We start from the raw sequence: 5168 nt of genomic DNA on the forward strand, positions 1-5168 counted from the left end.
GGGGTAAAAAATAACTCCAAGAAAGGAAACTTTTATTGTTCATAGAGGATGACATGCGGGACCCATGCTCCAGCAGCTTCCTCAACGTTTCAAAGGCGGCATGAGATCGAAAGAAAAAGGCAAGTGACCAAATATCAGGACCCGAAAATAATCGAAGAAAGAAATTTTATTGTACATAGAGGATGACATGCGGGACCCATTTAGCAGCAGCGGCCTCAACGTTTCCAAGGCGGCACGGGATCAAAAGAAAAAGGAAGTAGCCAGAAATCAGGGGGTCAAAACAAAATCCAAGAAAAGATATATTTCAATTGGGCAACATCTTGCCATCTGGGCCTTCGAACTATCGTGTTGGACTCCTTTTGACTCGTACAATTTCAGCCCACTCCAAAACATGAAAGTCCTATGTTTCGCAAAAACAAAAAACAAGGAGATTAAACATATAAGTTTGTTTATGTAAAAAAAAAAGATTTAATTTATCCGTTTGCAAAGCTCAGAGCGAAATACACTGTTTATTGTATGCAAAATAATCAAGATATCACATGTTTCTTGTACGGGGAGGCTGACATCGGGGACCCATGAGCCGACGAGCGTCGTCAACGTTTTAGAGGCGGCGAGGGATGGAAAGAAAAAATAAACCAAAAATCAGTTGGTCAAAAATCCAAGAAAATAAACATTTATCGTTCTGAGAGGATGACATGCGGGACCCATGAGGCAGGAGCATCCTCAACGATTCCAAGGCGGCAGGGGATCAAAAGAAAAAAGGAAATATCCAGAAATTAATTAGGGGTTCAAAATAAATCCATCAAAGGAAAGTTTTATTGTTCATAGAGGATGACATGTGGGACCGACCTGCCAACAGCGTTCTCATCGTTTCAAAGGGGGCAGGAGATCAAAAGAAAAAGGCAAGTAGCCAGAAATTAGGGGTAAAAATAACTCCAAGAAAGGAAACTTTTATTGTTCGTAGAGGATGACATGCGGGACCCATGAGCCGACAGGCTTACTTAAAGTTTCAAAGGCGGCATGAGATCGAAAGAAAAAGGCAAGTGACAAAATATCAGGAGCCAAAGATAATCCAAGAAAAGAAACTTTATTTACATAGAGAATGACATGCGGGTCCCATTTTGCAGCAGCGGTCCCAACGTTTCAAATGCGTCTTGAGATCAAAAGAAAAAGAAAGTAGCCAGAAATTAGGGGGTCAAAAAAATCCAAGAAAATAAAGTTGATGGACATAGAGGATGACATGCGGGTCTCATGAGCTAGCAGCTTAGTCAACGTTTCCAAGGCGGCAGGGGATCAAAAGAAAAAGGAAATAACCAAAAATCAGAGGGTGAAAAAAAGCAAAGAAAATGAACTTTTATAGTACATAGAGGATGACATACGGGTCCCATGAGCCAGCAGGTTCCTCAACGTTTCAAACGTGGCATGAGATCGAAAGAAAAAGGCAAGTGACCAAATATGAGGAGCCAAAAATAATTCAAGAAAAGAAAGTTTTATAGTACATAGAGGATGACATGCGGGTCCCATGATCCAGCAGGTTCCTCAACGTTTCAAACGTGGCATGAGATCGAAAGAAAAAGGCAAGTGACCAAATATCGGGAGCCAAAAATAATTCAAGAAAAGAAACTTGATTGTACATAGAGGATGACATGCGGGTCCCATTTAGCAGCAGCGGTATCACCGTTTGAGAGGCTGCGCGGGATCGAAAGAAAAAGGAAAGTGACCAAATATCAGGAGCCAAAAATAATCCAAGAAAAGAAATTTAATTGTACGTAGAGGATGACATGCGGGTCCAATTTTGCAGCAGCGGTCTCAACGTTTCCAAAGCGGCACAGAACCAAAAGAAAAATGAAGTAGCCAGAAATCATGGGGTGAAAAAAATCCAAGAAGAAAGATTTCAATTGGGCTGCATCTGGACATCTGGGCCTTCGAACTATCCTGCTTGGCCTTTTGACTCGTACAATTTCAGCCCACTCCAAAACAGGAAAGTTCCGAATTCTCTAAAAAAAACAGGAAAGTCCTATGCTTCGCAACGACAAAAAAACAAGGAGATTCAACATATAAGTTTTTTTATGTAAAAATAAAGATTTAATTATCCGTTTGAAATAGGTCAGAGCGCAATACACTGTTTATTGTCTGCAAAATAATTAAGATATCATATGTTTCTTGTACGGGGAGGCTGATATCGGGGACCCATGAGCCAGCAGCGTCGTCAAAGTTTTAAAGACGGCAGGGGATGGAAAGAAAAAATAAACCAAAAATATGTTGGTACAAAATACAAGAAAAGAAACATTTTCGTTCTAATAGGATGACATGCGGGACCCATGAGGCAGCAGCATCCTCACGTTTATTGTTCATAGAGGCTGACATGTGGGACCCGTGAGCCAGCAGCGTCCTCAACGTTTTAAAGGCGGCAGGAGATCGAAAGAAAAAATTAGCCAAAAATCATTTGGTAAACAAAATCCAAGAAAAGAAACATTTACCGTTTTGAGAGGATGACATGCGGGACCCATGAGGCAGCAACATCCTCAACGATTCCAAGGCGGCAGGGGATCAAAGGAAAAAAGGAAATATCCCGAAATTAATTAGGGGTTCAAAATAAATCCATCAAAGGAAACTTTTATTGTTCACGAGAGGATGACATGTGGGACCGACACTGCCATCGACGTCCTCATCGTTTCAAAGGGGGCGAGGAGATCAAAAGAAAAAGGCAAATAGCCGGAAATTAGGGGTCAAAAATAACTCCAAGAAAGGAAACTTTTATTGTTCGTAGAGGATGACATGCGGGACCCATGAGCCAACAGCTTACTCAACGTTTCAAAGGCGGCATGAGATCGAAAGAAAAAGGCAAGTGACAAAATACCAGGAGCCAAAGATAATCCAAGAAAAAAACTTTATTGTACATAGAGGATGACATGCGGGTCCCAATTAGTAGCAGCGGTCTCAACGTTTCAAATGCGGCTTGAGATCAAAAGAAAAAGAAAGTTGATTGTACATAGAGGATGACATGCGGGTCCCATGAGTCGACGGCTTACTCAACGTTTCGATGACCCACAAGTATGGGGATCGCAACGATCTTCGCGGGAAGTAAAACCCAATTTATTGATTCGACACAAGGGGAGACAAAGAATACTTGAAAGCCTTAACAACGGAGTTGTCAATTCAGCTGCACACTGGAAACAGACTTGCTCGCAAGAGTTTATCGATAGTAACAGCTTTATAGCGATAGCAGTAGTGAAATAACAGCAGCAAAGTAACAAAGACAGCAGTAGTGATTATAGTAAACAGCAGGATTAAAATATTGTAGGCACGGGGACGGATAACGGGCGTTGCATGGATGAGAGAAACTCATGTAACAATCATAGCAGGGCATTTGCAGATAATAATAAAACGGTGTCCAAGTACAAAGCAATCAATAGGCATGTGTTCCAATTATAGTCGTACGTGCTCGCAATGAGAAACTTGCACAACATCTTTTGTCCTACCAGCCGGTGGCAGCCGGGCCTCAAGGGAAACTACTGGATATTAAGGTACTCCTTTTAATAGAGTGCCGGAGCAAAGCATTAACACTCCGTGAACACATGTGATCCTCACATCACTACCATCCCCTCCGGTTGTCCCGATTTCTGTCACTTCGGGGCCATTGGTTCCGGACAGCGACATGTGTATACAACTTGCAGATAAGACCATAAACAATGAATATCATGATGAAACAATAACATGTTCGGATCTGAGATCATGGCACTCGGGCCCTAGTGACAAGCATTAAGCATAACAAGTTGCAACAATATCATCAAAGTACCAATTACGGACACTAGGCACTATGCCCTAACAATCTTATGCTATTACATGACCAATCTCATCCAATCCCTACCATCCCCTTCGGCCTACAGCGGGGGAATTACTCACACATGGATGGGGGAAACATGGCTGGTCGATGGAGAGGCGTCGGTGGTGATGGCGGCGATGATCTCCTCCAATTCCCCGTCCCGGCGGAGTGCCAGAACGGAGACTTCTGGCTCCCGAGATGGAGTTTCGCGATGTGGCGGCGTTCTGGAGGGTTTCTGGCGACTTCGACTTCTCTCCGTGCGTTTTTAGGTCGAGGCCGATAAGTAGTCCGAAGGAGGGCGTCGGAGGCCGGCCGAGGGGGCCACACCATAGGGCCGCGCGGGCCCCCCTAGGCCGCTCCGCCTTATGGTGTGGGGCCCTCGGGCCTCCACTTGATTTGTCCTTCTGGCTCCGTCAGTATTCTGAGAAAATAGGGCCTTCTGTCAAAATCCCGAGGTTTTTCCTGAAAGTTGGATTTCTGCACAAAAACGAGACACCGCAACGATTCCGTCGAAAACAGCGTTAGTCCGTGTTAGTTGCATCCAAAATACACAAATTAGAGGCAAAACAACAACAAAAGTGTTCGGGAAAGTAGATACGTTTTGGACGTATCAACTCCCCCCAAGCTTAGCTTATTGCTTGTCCTCAAGCAATTCGATTAACAATCGAGCGATAAAAGAACTTTCACGAACACATTTGTTCATATGATGTAAATATTCTCATGCTATGGCTAACACTTAGGCAGTTCATAATAAGATACATGCAAATAAGATCATCCAATAGCTATGTCAATCATGGAAAGGTACCAACAATTAATAATAAGCATCATGAACCATGTATATAAGCAGGATTGCAATGTTCATAAAAGAGTATGATAGAGTAGTATCTCGCTTGCCCATATTTGATCGGCAAAACATAAATGCTCGGGCACCTCTCGAAGTTCATAGAAAGACTAGAAATAGTGATTGTCAAAGATAAAAGCATCAAAGTTATACCACAATCAATTATATTTTGAGACAAGCATATTACACTAAGAATGACAGTTGTGCTCTCAAGAAAGTGCTCAAAGAAAGGATGGAGACACAACATAAAAGTAAAAGATTGACCCTTCGCAGAGGGAAGTAGGGATTAACATGCGCTAGAGCTTTTCATTTGTAAAGCAGGAGTAAAATTATTTTGAGAGGTGTTTGTTGTTGTCAACGAATGGTAATGGGTACACCAACTACCTCGCCAACCGGACTTCCAAGAGCGGCTCCCATGAAGGACGTTATCTCTACCAGCAAGGTAGATCATCCCTCTTCTCTTTTGTTTACACACATATTTTAGTTTTATTATGGGTGACA

This window comes from Lolium rigidum, chromosome 3, assembly GCF_022539505.1.
Source record: "Lolium rigidum isolate FL_2022 chromosome 3, APGP_CSIRO_Lrig_0.1, whole genome shotgun sequence".
Classification (NCBI taxonomy): Eukaryota; Viridiplantae; Streptophyta; class Magnoliopsida; order Poales; family Poaceae; genus Lolium; species Lolium rigidum.